Raw genomic sequence first — 21,539 nt, forward strand, 5'->3', positions numbered from 1 at the left:
GTAGAACAAAGTACTGTTATAAGCATTCCAACTAGCTGAAGTATCTGGTTTCAGGCAACTACACTGTAGGCTTAAATATTTTAGAAAGGATTCGTTAAAAATAACAGCAAAGGAAGAACAGCAAAACACCATTACCTACATGAATACATTTTTAATGAAATATTACCTGGTTCTCATTCCATGATAGAAACCTATTCTCTTGGGATTTTTCACAAGCAAAAAGAACATAATTACTTTGAAAGGCCTACATGCATAAATGCAATACACATTTTAATGTTTTTGCTTCTGCAAAAATGTAATTGCAATAATATGTCTACCAACACTATGTCTCTACATTATATTATGTATTTCATCAAAAAGTTAAGGATACACCTCTGCACATGCACACAAAAGCCAGGTTTTTATCCTAAGTATTTAGACACTGTGTGAAATATTCAGAAAATATTTAAATACTTGATTTAACTTACATTACAAGATGCACTCTTAGGAGGGCAATTTTATGAGCTATTCAGAGTTCAGGTTCATCTGTAATTTAGATAGAGGAGCTGCATGCCCAGGGATAAGATTTGCCCTCAAACTTCAGCGGAAACAGAATTACACCTCTCAACTTGTTTGCACATTGAGTGAGTAGATGATCTGAATAAAAAGCCCTTGATTTCACACTGTGCCTTCCCATTTGTCACAGGATTATGATTTAAGCCAGCTCCAGCAACCAGAGACCATGGATCACGTGCTGAACAAGACACCTGGAGTCAGAAGGGTGGATGAAAGACCTATTGGTGCTGAACCACAGTATCCTATCAGACCAGTAATCCCACATCCAGGGGATATTGGTGATTTTATTAATGAGGTATGTTCTGCAGGGTGTCCTGTGTCACATCTTAAAAGCTTGAGCAGCCAGCTAAAGTCAGGTTTCCCTGACTGAATGGAGCAAGTGATGCTGTTGCTCACACCAGAAGTCTGATGCAAGCCAGGGGAAGCATTGGCACAAGCAAAGGACTTGGCTTAATAAAGGCATTGAACGTGCAAAATCCAAAGTGGAAGGAAAAGGCCCAAGATTTCTGTCTTGTGGATATCACAAACACCATGCTTTTCAGCACCCAGGCAGAATGAGCCATTTCTGGCTCCCGAACTTGTAATTATTTCAGCAGGCTGTGCCTTCCTCGTAAGCTCTGTTTGGTGTAAAGCCTCAAAGAGTTTGCAGCACAGAGAGGCTCATCTCAGATCAGAGAGGGTTTCTTTATTTTATATTCGATTACTGCTCCTTTATCTGCTTGTAGAAAATATCTGTCCATTTGGTATTTTCTTATCTCGTTTTTAGTTTTGAGTGATTGAGTGGTTACAAACCAATCAATGCATTATTTCCTTGGAGACAAAGCACACCATCCATTTCCTAAGCCAGAAAAATAAATGTTACAGCCATTTAATTCTATTATTACATGCATTTCCTGCTGTGCTTTTTCTCATTTTCATCATTGAAACCCCTTTTTCCTTTGTTCCTGCCCATCCTTCAGTCACATTTATACACATCCATGCTCGTGAAGACTCGCTCTTACTCGCATCCCAACTCTTTCCACTGCAGTGAAACCAGCTCCATCTCCCCACACTGAGGCTGAGGGTTCTGAAGGTGGAGCGTTTTGCTTTATTGCAGGTCTATTCCACCAGGCTTTTCCTGATGCTGGGCTGCAGCAAAGCAATTCTTTTTCTCCATATCCCGAGGCCATTTCCGTGGCCTGTCTACGCTGCTACCCACAACGCACAGGAGCAGCCATGCTTCCCAACCCTCTGCCCAGGATTTCACACCCCATGTCTGTCCTAATTGCAGAATTTTGCTTGGAGTGATTTCTTTTATTTTGTTTTCCTAAGGGAAAGAAAATCATCAGAATTAAAATAATTGTAGGAGAGGAAAGGTGCTGTTCCTTCTTTCATTGGAAATCTCAACAGGCAACACCAAAAGGGACCCACTGGCCAGAACACAAAGCTTTCCAAATCTGGAACTGGATGCTGGGAAACAAACCCCTTCCTACTCCATTCCACTTTTTCAGAGGCACTGGGGTTTACTGGGTTTTCTGCTGGGGGTCAGCTGGGAGGGCTGTACCCAGAGGTGCATCTGGGACCCTCATTTTCTCACCATCCTCTTTTTAGCTGCGCTGCAGGGATCCCCAACATCCCAGCAGCCCAGACACCCTTCCTTAGCACCACAAAACCCCATGGTGGGTATTAACACCGTGTGTTTGCCCCCCCAGGGCCTGCGGGCAGCAGACAATGACCCCACAGCCCCCCCCTACGATTCCCTGCTCGTCTTTGACTACGAGGGCAGCGGCTCCACCGCCGGCTCCGTCAGCTCCCTCAACTCCTCCAGCTCCGGGGACCAGGACTACGACTACCTTAACGACTGGGGGCCCAGGTTCAAGAAACTGGCGGACATGTACGGGGGAGGCGAGGAAGATTAAACTGACCTCATGTTATTTAAAAAAAAAAAAAAAATTAAAAAAAAAAAAAAGGAAGGAGAAAAAAAAAAAGAAGAAGAAGAAGAAAAAAATTTAGGAAAAAAGAAAAAGAAAAAAACAACAAACCCACAGACGACAACGTTAACAAAAAGAGCCGGTGCAGGAGCAAGAACTGTACAGATGTGGCAGCTTTTTTAATTAATATCCCCTGCTGACTGTATTGTTATTTTTAGTGGCGATATAGGAGGTTTCTTTTTTTTTTCTTTTCTTTTTCCTTTCCATTTTTTTTCTTAGAATATTGAGCTGTCTCGCATGAACACTTGTCTCTACTGCAGGTTTCTTTTTGTTATTTTGGTTTTTTAATGTCAGCTGGGATATTGCTCGTTTACCTGCTTTATGACTAAAGAGAGTGAAAGGCACTCTGTCTTAACTTGAATTTCTTAGAACAGAAGCACTGTTTTTAAAATATATATATATATATATATTTGAAAGTGCCTTTTGGTGCATGTGTCAGATTCCCTTCAATCTCAGGAGTGATGAAAACAAACATACAACCATCCTGGGCAGCACTCCCTGTGACCCTAAGCCAGTTCTAGCTGGGAAGGAGTTAACAAAAAGGAACTGTGGAGATTGTTTCTTTTTTGCCTTTTTTTTTTTTTTTTTTTAAAGGGGTGACTCATTCTGGGGTCAAAAGAAGGGGGGGAGGGGGGAAGATGTTTTGAGTCAAAATCTTAACAGCCATCTTTAAGCCTCGGCAGGTGGTGAACTAGTCATCATGTTGTATATAATTCAGTGTTATCAGATGCAAAATACCGACCAGGGCCTCTGCCAGGCCCTGGTCACACTCAATGTAGCTGCATAGAACTATAGCATTGATAAAGCCTTTGGTTATTGCAACAGAAATCTCCAACAGCCCTTGCCTAAACCCTACAAAGTAAATCGTGACATGACCAAAGGCCCATCTGTTTGTTTTTATGCTATCGCCGTGTTTTGGCTCCCACGACCTCTCGAGTGATGTCCGTACCAGCTGGGTGAGGTGGTGGTGTCCCGCATCCCTGAGGATGCCCAACACTGGTGCTGCTCTCCTGGGGTGAGGCAAGGGTTTGTGTGGCGGCTCCGCTCGAGGCCGAGGCAGTGCGAAGGACAGGGACAGGTTATCCACACTTTTCCCATCCGTAAGTATGGAGTTAGTGTAGTATCACATTAATGCCTTGGAGCATTAGTAGCCAAAGCTCAACAACATCGTGTAACTCAGCTAATGTGTGTCCTTTCTATTCGGTGGGTAGGCGCTGCTATCTGTAGTAAATGTGTTTTTTTGGAGAAGAAGTGCAACAAGGGCCTATTAAGTATCTTGTGGTTAATATGCTCAAGCATTGCCAAGTAAGCAAGAGGTTTCGCAGCATCCAGGCATAATTCAACATCAGTATTATAAATGGTAGCAAACTACCTAGTTTATATGTAGGGTCAGTTTAACCAATAACAAATAGTTATTAGCTTTTTTTATTACATTTTTCCTTTACTGATTTGGACTAGTGGGTTTATGTCTAATGTTTGTAAAATGATTTAGACTGCATGGATGTGTAATATAAACCACATTTAATGGATTATGAGCCACTTAATTAATGTGCTATGAAATCTTGGATTACCTGTGTTTTATATTCTGCAGACGATTTTGCAGTGGGTTCGCTAAAACTTGTAAAAGTGCTTAGATATATTTTCATTTAAATCCAAGAATGTGCACAGTATTGGAAGGTGATTATCCAGGGGATAATCATGCTTTTTTTGATATCTCTATTAATTCTCAAGTTGAATGCTAAGAGTTAAAGGGGGGGCGGGGGGAGCGAGCGCGTGCACACGAGAGCGAGAATGAGAGGACGAGAGCTTGCGGTGGTGAGTGGGCGCCTTTCAGAGGGTATACTGGGCTGCAAGATCGTCTCTATAGATTTTTGAAATGCTCCTAGTGCATTTTATATTTCATTGTATCATATTTTCTATAAAATGCAATTTCTGTAAATTAATGAGCATTTGAAATGTGTCTTGTATGAAGTGGAATGTGGTAAAAAGTCTGCCCGAGGGGACTCACTGGTATGTTATTAACTACCAAGGATGCGATCTTTCTTTTTGTCTTGGTTGGTCAGTTGGTCGGTCAATGGGTCAGTTTGTCTTTCACAGCTCGGAGAGCAAACTCACTCTCACCCAAGTTTCCTGAGGAAACCAGGAGGCAATGGCTTGGACCTCGGGAGAGGGACGGCACCAATGGCAGCAGCAAGGCAAGGATGTCACGCCACAGGCATGGGCTGGCAGCACGTGCCTTGGCCAGGATGAAGGGCAGTGCCTGGCAAACTGCCAGCACCTGACACTTTTCCAAATTCCTGTTCCGTAGTTGTGAACTCAGTTGTCTTGTGTGACCACTATGAAAGTCTTAGTTTGTTCCTGCCATGTGCCATCCCCCTCCTCCTGGCCACTCTTGGCAATCCTCACAGCTCCCCTTCCCAGCAGCCTGGCACAGAGGCTGCATGGTCCCCCAGCCTCTGCTCTTTACCCATGGCATTCTTGGTTCTTCCCCTTTTCTTTTGGAAAAGCCACAGGCTTGAAGTATTTCACCATCTGGGCTTTGCACCTCAACAGAAGCTGCCCAGGCACAGCAGTGGTGAATAATAAAAGTGAACTTGGTGTTTCTTGGTGCCCGTCGGCGCGTTGTGTCTGTCACCGTAACCTCACTACCAACACGGGAGAAGGTCCGGCTCCAGGGCCAGGTCATGCCAGTGGTTCTCCATCCCTTGGGTTGTTGCCACTGCCTGCCAGCTCTGTGCAGCTCCCGGGATGCTCGTGTGGATCCTGCAGTGCCAGCCAGGTCTCCGCTGTAAGCCGTGCCCTGCAATCCACCTGGCACCACTTACCTGGGAGCAGCAGCTAAATCCCTGCTCCACAGCACTCGGTGTGTGACATCTGCTGCGGCTTTGGCTGGGATGATGGATTTCAGGTAGGGAAGGGGCTGGCAGCGATGTGGGACAGTGGCTGCAGGGACATCGGCAGCGTCCGTCGTCCCTCTGTCCCCAAGGGACCTGCCATGCAGTGAAAGGAGCTGTTGTCAGACTTCAGCTTGTCGAAACATTTCAGGTTTTTAAGAACATTTATGCAACCTGAGTCCAAACAGAACTGTTTGAGTGATTAAAAATAAACCAACCTGTTTCCATTGGCGACTTTTTTTTTAAATCAGCGGATATTTTTTTCTGCAGCATTTGCAATCCAGCTGTTCCAGCCCCATGAGCCTATAAATCACACCAACCACTTTAGTGTGTTTTGACCCAATTCTGCTCAGTCTCCTTCTGCAGGACCTCCTCCTTCTTTTCCTCCTCCTCTTCCTCTTCCTCCTTCTCCTCCCTGCATCCTCCCCCACTGAGTTTTACAGCCCCACAAGGAGCAGCAGCATCTCCTTGCAGTGGGACCAGCAGAAGGTAAGCAAGGGGCACATCCAGCAATGAAAACAGATCGCTTTTTACAAACCTGTTTGCTTCTTAATGTTACTGATGGTTTGTAGCCCAGCTAAGAAAACTTATATTAATCCAAGGGGTCCCATTGAGAAGGTGACTGTACCATCACTCTGTCCCCCTCTGATCCTCGTGAATGTGACACGGTGTTGCCAGTTGCAGCTGCAGGTGACAATGACTTGCAAGGAGCTGGGGTGGGCAGACAACCACTTTGGCTGGTGTACAGTTGCTGTTTATTCTTACAGCCCACAGGTGATGAGTGCATTGAGACCAGAGTCCTTGTTCCCTGACCAATCTAGACTAAGGCATTAAACTAAAGAAGTGGTCCCCCTTCTGTGCACACCACAAGACTGTGGGGAAGGACTTGCTTTCAGGCAGGTGGAGGGGATCCCATCCCTGAAACACCACTGTCCCACCCTGTAATCCTGTACCCCTTAGCACTGCCAGGGCACACCACCACAGCTCTCCCTGCTGTCTACGGGATGAGGACGGTGAGTTCCCAGGACATTGAGGCATGCTGGACACCTCTGGTGGCCTCCCTACCTCCTAAGGTTGAGGATTGCACATCCCCAGGCCAGGGACTGTGCAGGTCCAGTGTCACTGCTGTACCGACAGCCACCTCCAGCAGAGCATGACCACAGCTCTGGTGGTCTGTTTATCATGTAGCCTAATAACTGGGAGACCCATCAGCATGGAAATGCTTTGCAAGGCAAGGAGGACATTCATCAGGTAATTAGTGACAGTAAATAGGCAAGTCTGTCCAGGGTGTCCTACACAGTAGTCATAGTTCCGCTTCTGGTTTTGCATTTCCTTTTCCTTATTTTTTTGTCCTTTTTTGTTGGACCGGGCGATGCAATTGGGGGTTGTACAGCGGTGATGGGGAGTTCTCTCCCCATGGGTTTTTAGGGATAGTCAGGTCCAAATCCAGCCTCCAGAAGTAAGAAGAACTTTGGAGACAGCTGTATCACCTGTAAGCGCTTCGCGTAGCATAAACACTCGGGCACTGGAGAATGGTAATGGACAGTGCAGAGTCTGCACCACACAATATGCCAAGATTGCAACTTTGTTTAGTCAAAAAAAAGAAAACATATTAAAGGTAAAATATGGGACTTTTTTTTGTGATGTCTTTTGGAGCTCTTCATTGTAAGCATGGAAAAAATATTAGGGGGGATGCTGTACAATGACGAATGCGTGTGTTTAAAGCAGCAGCCAGACAATGTAGGTGGCTCCCACGCAAATTAACTCAGTTTCATGGGGAAAATAAAAGTTCTTCCCAGTACACACCAAACCCCACATACAACTGCTCACACACAGTGTACATAATGTAGTTAGTGCTTGAAGCTACAAATCGATAGGGGAAAAAGAAACAACAACAACAACAACATGTAGATGTATAATTGGAGCACTTTCTCTTTTTTTTTTTTTCTAATTTGAGCGATGATTTTGCATGTTTCCTTTACGATGGAGAAGCTGTGTAGCAGCCCGCATGACTGTGGTTGTTCTCAAGGAAGACTTCTGCTGTTCTGCTGTATTCACGCTGAAGCGCAAAAAGCAGTTTGCGTCCGTTAACCCAGTTCAAAAACCTTTTTTTGTAACCGTCAACAGCACAAATATTTTGTATTGTTGTTTGTACCATTTTTGTACCAAAAACAAAAGAGGGAAAAAAAAAAAAAAAGAAAAAAAAAAGGGAAGAAAGTAAATGTTTTCAATGTGTTTTTAGTGCCACTGCAATCTTGGTTTCCAAACTGAGTGACAGGTTTGCTGATTTATTGTGTATCAAAGCTGAACTGGCGCACTGACGCCTGGCTCCAGTGTAATTAAAAATAAAGTCCCCCTTTTGAATAGTCTCACTTGCTTTAATATTTTTTTTTTTTTTTTTAGGGTTTTATTTCATTTTCCTTCCCCACATACCCACCCCAGCTCGGTCACTGCTCACAGCTCTTATCAGTGAGCCATTAAAGGGTGGCCTGGCTGCAGGTGTGGGGCCAGGTATTCAGACATCAGAGGGATTTTTGGAGATCCTGGGTGCTCCTGCAGAAATTTGCATTCATTAAGGGCAGGAGTGTGGCTCCTCCCCAGCCCACAGTTCTTTGGAGTATGGATGAGGTGGTACATGTTCCTCCTCCATCCCAGTGCAGGTGTGTTTCTACTGCATCAAACTGTTGGTGCAATTCAGCTGGGTGCAGTTTCACTCTTTGACACCAGATCTTTGTTCCTTAGCAGAATTCCAGCACATTTGGGGGTCTTCACTTGCTGCTAACACATTGGTAACCCCACTGGTAACCCCACAACTGCTGCATCAGGACCAACCCCTCCACCTGTCCACTGTCCCATGGCTGGTGCTCTGACCACCAGCCTTTATACTGCCAGGGAACAGGAATGGTTCAGAAAGGTCTAGGGAATGACTGAGAACCCTGGGCCAGCTGATGCCCTGCAGAGGAAGCCTGAGCTTGCTTCTCCCAGTTGTATTTCCTCACCTCTGCACATGCAGGAGCAAAAACATGATTGGAAATGTTGCTGTGCACGTAGCAGAGTGTGCAAACTCCTTTGCCAAGTACAGCAGCACATCTCTGTGTGCACCTCCTTCAGGGACATCATTCCTGTTTTCTTGGCCTGCTCTTCCCTGGAGGTTTTACCAAGAGCCCTCAGAGGGTGCACAAACACCCTCCAGGTGCCAGACTGAGCAGCAAGTGCAAAGCACACAATTAGCAATTAGCACTGGCAGCCATCACTCACATCACCCTTGGGGCTTTTCCAGGGCCTGAGCAGATAGTTGGGTTTCCATCACTCTCAACCCAACACCAAACCACATATGCCATGAGGTAGCAAGGCCTCAGCAGGTCCTGGGACTGAGTGGGGCTGGGAGGACATGCAGCTCCAACAATCCATGGAGCTGTTCCGGCCAAGCACGTGGAAAGCAGCGCTGTCTCGTTGTTAATAAACATTAAGATGAATGCAAATCCTGTACATGGCAATTTACTTCCCCCCGGAGTCAGCTAAGAATATTTTATTGCTAGTTTTGCTAATTCTCAAGCTGTTCTGTTTCTTAGAATTATCTTTAACTACTGAATAATGCAAGACTGTTGCATCACAAATATTAGTTTCTGCTATCAGTGGAAGGCTGGGCTCTCATCATCGTGTTATTAGACTCTTATCTGCCTGCAGAAAATCTCGTTCCTCAAATGATTTAGCTGCGTGCTTAACTTTGACCATGTGAATAGTTTTACTAAGCTGATGGAAACAGCCACCCTCCCCTAAATCCAGGGACTTCTGTACTAAAATTAAAAATAACAACGATTACTATTACAGTTATTATTATAGGCTCTTGGGTTCGGTTTTTTTTCTCCCAAGTCAAATACCAGAATTTGAAATAGAATTTGGTTCAGGTCAAGCCAAAGCACATGGGGATTATGATTTTTTTCGATAAGCAAAATAACTGAACTTTACTTTGTTCTCCAGACTAAAACCTTTGCGTTACCAAGACCTTTTTTTCTCCCACATCTTTGTCAATACAGAACCAATTTTTGAACCAAAAGCTGAGTTAACAGACACATTAAGCAGTAACAAAAAAAAGACCAGCCCAAACTCTATATACCATTACTGCACTACTATCAAAACAGTTCCTGGATGGGGGTGGAAAAAGCCTTGGGAAAACGAAATGTTTTATTAACCACTGGCCAAGATGTCTCCTTGTCTCAAAAAAAAAATAATAAAAAAAAAAAGTAAATAATCCAATGCCATCCTTTTTTTTTTTTTTTCCAAAATTCCTTCCACATTTAAAACAAAATGTGCTCAGCTATTCTGATGGCATGGTGAGGTCCTTTGTGCAGCTGGGCACCATCACCTTCACAGTCTCTTGGCCTGCACGTCGCTTCTGCCCCGTGCTTCTGTGTAGCAATGCTGACAGGAGCCCTGAGACTGAGCTTTGGCCCTTTTCCCAAGATTTATTATTACTAGTAAGGTCAGAAGTGGTGCAAAGGACCAAGAAGGGACAGACAGGGGACGCTGGGACACACAGACACTTGCGGGAAGCCCGTGCCCAGCTAAGTAGCTCTTTTCACTACTTATCTTGAGAGTACCCCCCAGCACTTCTTCCAGCCACCACGACAGCAGCACCATGCCATGAGCACTCATGAGCCAAAGCAGCAGCATCCTTCTAAATCCTGGTGTAAACTGAAGGGTGCCAAGGGCAAGCAAGGGCCCCCAAAGAGGACAGGCTTCAGCAGGACCCACATGGGAGCTGCCCTCTGCTCAGATCACCTCAGCAATGCTCTGGTTATTATTTATGATGTTCTCCATTCCCACTCAGGGCAGATCCCGCATGGGGAAACAGAGTTCATGAGACATTAAGGATTTGGATGTGGGTGTAAAGCAGAGAGGGCACAAGATGCCAAGCGGAGGGGGTCGGGTGCTCCCAGCCTACCCAAGCCTGGCAACTGGCAATTCCCCACCACCAGCAGGGCTGGAACAGCTGCCAGGCAGAGCTTGGACACGGGCAGCAGCTTCGCTTCACAACAGCAAACACTTTCTCTGGATAGAGTTGTAGGATTTTCCCCCCTCCCCTGTTGCTATGATTAATGTAGGGCTGCTCCACACTCCTCTCAGCGCTCCAGCACAATCCATCTCTCCTGCTCCTCGCCTCACCTTCCCCCCTTTCCACTTTCTTTTCTTAACGAGAAAAAAATTTTTTTCTTTTTTTTTTTTTTTGCTGCAATTCTCTTTGTAAGTGGTCACACAGCAGCAGGGGGTGGCTGTGAGTAATGGCACAGTCTCCCCGTGATGGGACATGAGGACCAGGCTGCAGTCCAGGACACCTCCAATCCGGTGACAAGGGCCTCATGCCATGGCCAGGACTGAAAGATAAAATTTTAATCTACCCTCCTGGCTACTCCTGGGGTTTTCTGAAAAGCCATGGCTCGCTGGCAGGTTTGCTCTCCCCGCTGCTGCCCTCATCCAGCCCCTTCTCCATGGAGATCAGAGGAGTGGGAGGAGGGACGTCTCCATTGACACCTTTCATCCACCTCCTTGGGAAGGTGGTTTTTAAGCCAGCCTAACCCAAATGACCCCAAACCTTTGCTGAAATGCCTGGAGGCTTTGGTGAGCTGTGCTCAGTTGACAGGGTTGGAAGGGAAACCTTGCTTCAAGGAACGCTGTGGTTTTGTGTTAATTAGTGACCAGTGGCTTCAGGAAGGGTTGTTTCCACCTGCAGTGAAAGGGAAACAGTCCCTTCCCAGCTAATTGGGAATTCACACCCCGGTGTCAGGGTCTTGCTGTGTGCAGGGTAGTGAACCCCAAACCACAAACTGACCCTACAAGGAGTTCATTTAGAGCAGCAGCTGCCACTCGGGGCGTTTTCAGGCATTAATTTGCTTTGTGTAGGCGGCTCCTGATACATTCGCCTTGCTGAGCGAGATCCAGTGCCATGGGCTTCCCTGGGGGGTGAGAGAGGAAGGATGGATAGCTGGGCTGGGCATGTCCAGTCAGCATCATTCACAATAGTTTAAACCTGTTTTGGTTTGGAGAAGTAGCCCAGCCCCTCTGGTGTATGCTTATCCTGGCTCTCTTTTAGCCTCCAAACACTCACAAATGTTTGCAAATATAAATAACGGGTTAATTTTCACCCCAAAATAGCAGTTTTCCTTTGAGAGGTGAATCTCTATCTGTGCTAGAAGCTGCCAGAAGTGGCTTGTCAAAAATCCCTGGGAGGCTGCAAAAGGAGTAAGGCAGAGTCGGGTCTCCGTCAATACTTACATTCTTCATAAACCAGATTTATAATATCTGAGGCCACTTGGAAGCTTTATCACCGAGTACATAACAGCCATGCCATTAACCTGTGCTATCTATAGCTAAATTCATTACTTTATGAAGTACTTTGAGTTGCCTCAGAGTACAAAGGGCGACACAACTGATCCTGGTCTGTGAAAACCACATTGATTGGAATGCAGCCTCCAGGTGAGGTGAGAGCATCCACAGTCCTCTGCAAACGTGTGCTGTGAGCGCTTGGTACTCTCTGTGCAACACCCAGCCCTTTGCTTCAGGTATTGAAGCTTCAGGTATCATCAGCCCTCGTGCCACAGGCAAGGCAGGATGGGGTGTCCTGCTATATCCCATGGAGCCTTCCCCAGGCAGATGTTTGGGGTGGGATAAAATCCAGTGCCAGACACCACTGACAATGCCTTGCGCCAACAGGACAGTGATGTTGGTGCTGTGCATGCACTTTGGTTTTGGTCAAAGACCAACACTTTGCTGATTGCTTGAAGCTGTGGGATGCATTTTGTGTTTTTACACATTGCTGTACAGCTCAAGATTCCCAGAGTGCACCGTTGCAAATGCCTATGGAGTTGCTAAGGTAGATGCTCATCATCCAACCACTACAGCTGGAGTATCAGTAAGTGCCAATTAGACATGTAGATGTACACGTTTATGTGAGGTACTCCCTGGCCTGTGTCTCCTGGCTGTTCCCCAGCTGAGGTCCTGGCACCCAGCACACAAGCTGATGTACATCCATCAGGAATTTTCTTTCACACTGTGCCTTGAGGAGTGAGTACCTTGCTTTAATATAGTGCCATCGATCCTAATCGCTCCAACAATAACCATTGGATAATCAGAACCCATGTTTTACCAGGAACTGTGATTGAGTTGCTCTGAGTGGTTTTTTAGGGACAGAAAGAAATTCAGCACTGTGTGAAAAAGGCACTTGAAATCCTGGAGAGGAGATGACGAAGGAATCCAGCCCTACAGATGACCCAAAATTCCAGACCTCAGGCAAAAAGCGATGTCGGGAAGGCAATACATCACATTACTATAGTACTGTATAAAATATTTAACTTTTAAGTACATTACCAAAGTGGTTTCTTTTGACATTACATCTGTGCTCTTGTAAAAGACATGAAGACAAGAGCAAATATCCCAGAACAACCAAACATCACTGCAGCACCACGACTGTGCTGGCTCAGGGGACCTGGGACAAGGCTGACATGAAATCTGCATTACCTCCTGCCCCAGTGTGAGATGCCATCATGACCACGTGCTGTGCATCACCACAGCCCCCAAGCCCAGGCTAAGACATGCTCCTAAGTACATCAGGGCAGGAAAACACGCTTGTACAGGAGAATCCTGCTATTTAAGTGCCTCTGATCAAAAGCATTTTATCATCTTCCCTGTCTTAATGCAAGGAAATGTGCAAATAGAAAGCAGGGCTTTGCTGCAGGTACCCAGCCCCCTGCAAGCAGGCAGTGCCTCGCTTCCAAACCATATAATAAAGAGAAAAGGAACAACCTTTTCCTTGCTTAAAATGCTTCTCTAAATATTTCACTCAGCTTCTTGGTTTTCCATTTGTTCATGCTTTGTCTCTCCCATTTGTTCTTATTGTTCTGCAGCTGCAGAAGGACCCTGGTGGCACAGAAGCAAGTGCACGTGCAACGGGGGGGGACCCACTCAACTTGCCATTTCACATAGAAAACAGTATTTCAGCACAGCAACCTCTTCACACACACACACACACACACAAAAAAAAAAAAAAAAAAAAAAAAAACCAACCCTAAACCAAACAAACAGAAAGATCAAAGTATTTTCATCCAGAGATAGCAAAGAAACAAAAAGTGAGACTTCAGACATGTTGGAAATGATGTCCAGTCATTAGTCCCTGGTCATGACACCCCTCTGCAAATGGAAGTTCAGCCCCATCATATGGGCTCCCTCATTCTCGTAGGAGACTGCAGTAAACTTATAGCCCAAGCAGAAGAGGTGGTTTTTTAAGAGGAACTGCATTTCATCACCTGGGAACAACGCAGATGAAGAGCCAAAGGGTCAAGTCCAGGCTCAGCCTACCTTCTGCAGGACAGGGTGCTCAAGGACCACTTTTCCCAAAGGATCCTAATAAGCATGGCCTAACAATGTGGAGGCTCCTTTGTGGGCTGAGCATGGAGCAGAGGGTAACACAGGGTTATCTCTGGAAAGGAGATGTCTTTTTAGCAGGGCTTCTTAAACAAAACCAGCTGGGCTCTCTGCCTGCATTGCCCTCCCCTGCTTTCCTCCTGCTCTACACAGGCTGTTGACCTTGTTGAGAAAGAGAAACTAAATTGGACAGAGCCAGAAAAATAATTAAATCCCTGCACCTTTTGTGAAAAACAAGGGGCCAAAGGAGTGCCCTGTCAGCTCAGTTGCTTGGTTCAAGCAGATAAAACAGAATTTATATAGGAAAAAAGTCTCCCTGGCAAAGAGACCTTAAACCTGCCCCAGAGATAAAACCTCCAACAGCTTTTGCAGCCAGCTACAAGGAATCATGAGGAACCCAACTCTTCACATTGGCACTTGTGGGATGCCTTGTTTGCTACGAGGTCACTGTCCAGCATCCCGCCCGGTGCTGGGAGCCCCAGGTTGCCGCTGGAGGAATAAACCCTGTTCCATCGGCCACAGAGAGATGTGGTGGCACAGGGCAGCTGGAGAAGCAGCATTTTGGACCCCGGGGTGAGGGGCTTAGTGGGACAGGGAGCAGGGCAGGACATGGTAGGGTCAGTCCCAGCCAGGCAGCTCCTGCTCTTCCATCTGCTTCCCGTGCTGTGTGAGGGTTCTGAGGCCACGGTCCAGGGTATTCCAAATGCCTGACAATCATCCCATGGGCTCCGTCCTAGTTATTTATAGGAGCTTATTCTCAAAGGTCTCAGTGGGGATTGGAGCCCTGCTATGCTAAATCCTCTCCAAACATATATTAACAGACCCCAGACCGAGCTTGCTGCTCAAGTTGTGATTTAAAGTCTGCATGGAGATGGCAGGTCAGAAGCAATCCTTCCACAGGAATATGCTGCAGACCTCAAAATATTCATTGCCATCTGTCTTTTTTTGTCATGGGTTTACAGAGCTCTTCTCAGAGTGAGTCCTGGCCTGGGCAGGGTGATGCCAAGGCTCCCAAGGAACATTCAGCAGATGATATCGTAATCACACTGCCCAGGAAATGCAGTTTCTTGGTGAAGACAAAACAGCCAGCACAGGCTGGGTAATCCTGCCCAGGCAGTGCTCAGCTGTCTGCTCCAGGACAGCCTAATGCTGCTCCTTGCAGACAGAAGGTCTTTTGGACTGATTGCATTATAATTTAATCCATCCTTCAGCGATTTTAGTTCTCAAGATTGTTGTTATTTTACACCTCAGTAGAAGTTCATGAGGAACAAAATGAGGTTGCAATCCTCTAGGGGAAGCTGGCAAGAGTCATAAATCCATCTTTGTGGATACAGATTTAAGCTTAGGTCCAAATAATTAGTTCTTTACCCAGGCCTTAAGCTAAGGAGATGGTGAGTTCATCTGCAGAGGCTGCAGAATTGCTTCCTGGGAAGCTGCATAATGCTCACATTTCTTCTGTACACTCATTTATAAGGCAGAGGTTCCAAGCAAGGCTGGACGTGGCTCATGGTCAGGAGCCCCAGCATGCTATGGGCAGGATGACCCAGTGCTTCTGCCTGCTTTGCCAGGAGGGACTTTCCACAGGGAGCAGAGAGACCCCCCAGCTCTCTGTTGAAGCTCACTTGGCTAAAAAGCCTTTTTTCCCACCTGCCTTCTCCGGGCAGCCTCGTGCTGCTGTAGCACTGACAATGTCCGTGGCTGCTGGTTCATCTTCAGAAAGTCCAGCAGGAAGGGAGGTGGGAGGCTACACCCACCATTCCTGGCAGCAGGTTTCTGCCTTTGGAAATTCATGATGAATTATCTGTGTCTTTAGCATCTCTAATTGGAGACACAGTTAATAAAAGCCTCATGTCAATGCAAACTGCATGAAAGCCTTGGGAGATAGCAAGTGGCATCACCCCTGTCCTCCCAGGAGCTGCTCCTTGCTCTCGTCTGCCGCCTGGATAACATCTTTGCAGAGGAGTCCACGATGCAGAGCTGCTGTGGACCGAAATGCTGGGCTTTAACTGGGCTTTAGCTCATTGCCACAGCACCCCCATTCCAGACATAGCCAAATCAAAGGCAGGGATGAGGGATCCTCCATGCATCAGCCTTAGGAATGAGTATGTGCTCAGGAAACATCATTTTTCATCATTGCTCCCCTCCATCACAACAGCAATCGGAGCTTTTCAGGGCAGGAAAGCCCAGTGCCAGGGAAGGGAATGATGGAGGAAACAGTCTTCTGAAGGCTGGCAAAGGTGAGGAAGTCAGCCCAAAAATCAGAAAGTTATCTACACAAATTTCTCCAGTTCACAAGGTAGGAGAAAGCTCAAACCTCCCCTAGGCAAAGAGTAAAAGGATAAAAACAGTCCCATTACACTGAGCCACTTTAAGCCATTTGAAAGATAATGGTGCACAGGGGTGGGAATTCCCCTCACATTCACTTATTTTGATTCCAGGAGCATGTGCTCTGGGATTCCAACTCATGGGGCTTTTTCCCACAACTGTGCAAACATTTTCCCCCTGCCCAGGCATCCTGCTTGGCTTTGCAGATGGTTCCTGCACAGGAGGAAGGAGCTGCACCTGTGCAAAATTCCCACTGTACTGCACACTGCACACAGACTCAGAGAGCCCCTCATTTTGGATCAAATTCAACCTCTTGGTCTTCAGCACTGAGCCCTGCATCACTGCACCAGATATGAGCTGAATTTACCTCTCCCTTTCCCAAATCCCGGGAAAGGCCCCATAGAATCATAGAATCAACCAGGTTGGGAAAGGCCCCTGAGATCATCAAGCCCAACCCTTGATCCAACACCGCAGTGGTTCCCAGACTGTGGCACTGATGCCACATCCAGTCTCACCTTAGAAACCTCCAGGGCTGATGAATCCGCCACTTCCCTGGGCAGCCCATTCCAATGGCTGATTACTCTCTCTGTAAAAAATTTCTTCCTAATATCCAACCTAAGCCTCCCCTGGCAGAACTTAAGACCATGTCATCCACCCCATAGCTGGGGTGCCACCGGGAGGCATTAGGACACCCCACACCTCCGTTCTTCCAGCCAGGAGGAGTGGGATCAGAGGCCACGTGTCTTGGGGGCCACAGGGACACTGTGGGGACATATTTCTCATGCTACTGCTGCTGAAGCTGCGCTGGGGAGGAGTGATGGCTCTGTCAGCCTCCCTCTGCCTGCCTGAGCCTTCCCTTATTTATTCCCCGCTTTGAGCTGCGGCGTGCAGCTGCCGAAGCATTTGGAAGTTTGTGTAAAGGTTTTATTGCTTCATTTTTAACCTCTGCACAAATGCCTACATCATTAGCTTGGGTTTTTTTTCACCCTGTATCACTCTCCCCTCTGCACTTTTCTCCTCCTGGGCGTCCCTGTGCTCCTGCCCCCTGTCAGGCAGAGCAGGATGGGGACCTGAAGGGAGAGATTTATTAGTGCTGAGGTTATTTTTCCAAGGAAGGGAGTTGGTCCAGAGTTTTTTAGCGCCATATGCAGAGATGTGTACACACAAGGTCCAGTTCTCCACCACTCACTTCATTCCCATGTCTCGACTCCTCAACTGCAAACAAACCCATCTCAGTTCCCCTCCCACAGCCCATGAGTTGTCGTGGGGGCAGCAATGCAAAGGCATTAATCACACACAGCTGCCTCCAAAACCTGCCCACTGAGTGATACCTGGCACAGGCAGCCCCATTTCACCATGAGAGCACTAAAGCCTGGCCTGAAGAACCAAAGCTGTGACCAAGATCGCAGCCATCATTTCCCTCACCCCCCAGGACATCTGCTGGAGAGCAGACTTGTGATGGACCATAGCTGAGTCCCAAGGCTAACAAACTGTGCATTACCACTTATTTGTGACACTGCTTTAAATTCCCTCCAGCATGAGCTTATCCACCACCCCATGCCACTTGGCTAATGATCATGATAAACCCTAGAAGAGCAGTGAGACTACCCTGGAGTTGGGCTGTCCCACCACTGAGGTGTCACCAACAGCCCTTCCCTGAGGAGGAGCTGTGGGAGGTGCAACTTCACCTTGGAAACAGGAACCCCTTCACCACCTTCATGCATTTCACATCTAAACCCTCCACAGCAAAGCATCTTATCAATCCAGTGCAACCAAGGGGTTAAGAAAGCTCAGGTGCTGCAAAATTTATCGTGCCCTGGCATCCCTGTCTGATCTCTGTGCTCATCCACAGGCGATAAAGAAGCAGCACAGATTTTATTTTTCTTTTTGAAGATGCACTCCTGCAGCCCTGGGTACACACATTTGCCGTTTCACCCTCGCCCTGACTGGGCTTGGCAACATTTTCTTATTATGAAAACGTGCCTTGTCCTTGCAGCAGGTCTAACCCACAGCCAGGCACCCAGCACACGGGGACACGACACACCTCACACCTCAGCACGCCGGCACTGGCTTGGCATTCCAATAAGCTCTTGACTCCTTGGACTTCAGAGGACGGTTTGCTGCCACCAGTGGCAAAAATCCCCCCCCCAGGAACAGTGTGTTCAGCGTTTCCCATCATCTCGAACGATGTTTTCAAGGTGGGGGATAAGATATGCAGAGCTTCCAAAATAGGAATTGTGCCTCTGCAAATATTAGCGATGCAGGCATCGTCTGGGGGATTATCCACCGTCATGGCGTGTAGAGGGAAGATGGATTTCAAGATGATAATAGGAATGACACACGTTGCTTTTTCCCCTTTCTGCTGACACACAATTTAGCAGTCACTGCAGAATTTTCTCCCCATTTAAAATTTCCGTTTAATAGCCAAGGAGCTCATGTTAATTCAGATGATCTTTCCTGCAGCGCAATGAGGAGTGGTGCCTCTTCTAGAAGCTTTTTTTTGAGTCTCAGTGGTTGTGTCTAATAAAAAAATATCTCCTGTGGTTTTGCAAAGGCCATGGAGTGTGTGTCCTTTACCACACTATCAAACACCACTTGACCCAAGGTTGGGCAGAGTCAACAGCATTTAAAAGAGACTCTCCTAACAGCATCTCCTCCTAGGAGGGATCTCCCAGAGCTTTTTTAATCCATTTTCAGGACCGAAGGGGATTTAAATGAGCATCCCATCCCTGAGGCAGGATCCTCATGGCAGGCAGGCCAGGCACCAGTGGCAGCATAGTGTGATGCAGGGACATGGGGCTGCAGGGCTGGAACACCAACAAGTGCCTCCAGCTCATGGGGGATGAACTCTCCCACCCTCCACTGCAAACCTCACCCTTGGAGGGTTGGGCAAGGCAGGGGATGTTTTAGATGTGCTTTTTGGTTTTATTCCAACTTTCAAATCTCGCCTTTATCTGAGTTTGCCCCAACCCAAAGCTTTGCTGACCGCTGGGTGTGGGCTAACCCTGCCCAGGCAGCAGCTGGCTCTGCCAGGAGGAGATGGGAGCAGTGCTAAGGCCTTTCTGATCCCCACTTCTCCTCCATGTGCTCGTGAAGGCACTGTTTTGGCAGCTCACCCCAGCTGGGAGATCGCAGCTCGCTTTATTTATATATTTTTCCACCCAAGTGTAGCTGGCGGTCAGGCAAACCCACAGAGTTAACTTCCCTCCTCACTTAAACAAACAGCAAAATCATTACAAAATTCTCTCCTGTGCATTCGAGTTGCATACATTCAGTTATCCTATGGAGCAGGAACATGGGGCATTGCTTAATTAAAGATGTGGGTGTAGAGGCTCCAGGAGCAGAGATTTCGCATGCAAATCTCCCGGCTGTGAGCACAGAGCCAGGATACATACAGAGCATATTAATGTTTTGTGCTTAAAAGCAGTGGTAAGACCCAGTCTGAGGGAAGGAGCTCCAGCACTGAGTAATCCTGGGCTCTCTCTGCTCTCGCTGAACTTTATCTATATACCCCAAAGCATCCCATGGACAGAGCTAGAGAAGTGAGGGCACCTCCACACAGACCTCAGTGAACTCCAGCGCCATCAAAACTCCCTCCCTCATTCCTCTCCCTGCCCTGAAATAACAATATAAACCCAGCATTTCCAACTTCCTTTTTTTTTTTTTTTTTTGTACGACTAATTCAGGTTATTGCCAAGAACTGCAAATTGTTTACCAGCCTCGTGCAAACAAAGGCTCTGATCAGCCGCAGAAGCACAGCCCTGGGGCTTTCCAGTGAGCCGGAATTCTTTAATTACTTAACAAAAGCTCAGTCTTACCTTTTTTTTTTTTTTTGGTCTAATTTTTTTTCTTTCCTTTGGCTGTTACCTTGGAAAACCACAATCCTGGATGTCTTCCACACCGCACGCTGCTAAAAGCCTCGTTTAGCAATGATTTTGCCAAAGTAGTTTCCTAGTTGGGATTGAAGTGGGGCTGAAGCCTTGCTCCGCCAGGGAGAGCTGCCTGGCACCAGCAAAATGGCCTTGGCAGGAGCTTTCCTGCTGATAAAAGTTTCTCCCAAACACACATGTGTGCTCATGGACACACGTGTCAGAACGAGCATTTCCTACAAAGCCTGGCAGCTGCCCCTGGAGCACCCTCTAATTTCTCTCTAGTTTTGTACCTTGAGCTTTTCTATGATCTGGTTTCGGCCACCAGGACCCAAAAAAGTGTTTTGGAGAGAAGCAGGCAAGTGAGTTTTCACCGATGTGATGGGAAAAGAGAGCAGGCACTGGGAAAGCACAGGGTGGCTCTCACAGGCAAAACCCACCTCTCCTCCAACAGCAAAAGGAGGGAGAAAGGAATCACCATCCTTCAGCTCTCACCTAACACAGGCTCTCCACTGCCACCGTAGTCAGGGAACAAGGCACATGGAAGGTGGAGTTTACTAAAGTTTTTTAAGGTAGATTATTTCTTCCATCTCGGAAAAGCCTCGAGTCCCTTTCATTGAAAAAATAATCTGCACATTTGAAAAAAAAACAATCATTTTTTAATAAAGAGGCCAAATTTGCATTGCATTAACTGAGTAGCAGTTCAAGGTGCAGAATAATTCACTGTCAATCTCGGGAAGGCGCCTGTGGAGGGTAAATAAGGCTCGTGCACAGCCTGCTCAGTGTAAGCTGTCACTGCAGCCAATGCATCAGTCAGGAGAAAAACATAACGTTGGAGGATCTCTGAATACATAAATAAAACATGCTTACCACTTGCCATCAGCAAAAAAAAATTTAAAAAAATAAAAAAGCTGCCTTTCGAGCTCCCCCCTCGCCCCCCTTTATCTATACCACTTTGCCTTGTAGCATAAATTCAGTTTTCAACATCTCTGTTTTCAGACATCCAAATGGGCTCTGAGGAAAAGGGGGAGGGATGGAAAACAAACCCAAAAGTTTGGCAAAGCTGAGAAAATGCCAACTCAGCACAGAGAGACAGCATCAGCCTCATTAGAGCCCCCGACAGTGATTCCCAGGGTTTGGGGAAAGCAGGAAAGGCATGACAAGGATGGGCTGAGCTCTCAGTACTCTGCAGGAGTCCCTGGTTTTCCAGCCCAGACCCTGGACAGACATAATGCCGACGGTGGTGGCATCTCCCAGCCCTCCAGCAAATAACCCTGTCAATTCCCAATCAAATCCCTGGCAGCATGGATGTCACAGTCAAATGCAGTAAATTGATTTGCCATAAGTCATATTTACTGTCTCAGCCATAAATGTGTCAAACCCAATCTTTTTAACTGCAAATAATGCCAGAAATTCTCCTTTTTTTAGAAGCCTCCACTACAAAACCTCCAGCAGAGAACAGGAAGTGCTGTATTAAAGTGTGGGGGTGTCAAGGCTGTGTTTACAAA

At 46.8% G+C, this 21,539-nt stretch overlaps 1 protein-coding gene across 1 annotated transcript in view; it reads left to right on the forward strand.

Moving 5' to 3' along the window:
- Window positions 1-2,503, forward strand: part of CDH4 (cadherin 4) — a 436,070-nt gene extending 433,567 nt beyond the window's left edge. The window contains 2 exon segments of the mRNA XM_025895228.1: window positions 686-850; window positions 2,247-2,503. The gene's annotated coding sequence lies outside the window, so the exon portion shown is untranslated.
- The last annotated feature ends 19,036 nt before the right edge of the window (window positions 2,504-21,539 follow it).

This window comes from Manacus vitellinus, unplaced genomic scaffold (genome assembly GCF_001715985.3).
Source record: "Manacus vitellinus isolate BGI_N305 unplaced genomic scaffold, ASM171598v3 scaffold_26_pilon, whole genome shotgun sequence".
NCBI classification, from domain to species: Eukaryota; Metazoa; Chordata; class Aves; order Passeriformes; family Pipridae; genus Manacus; species Manacus vitellinus.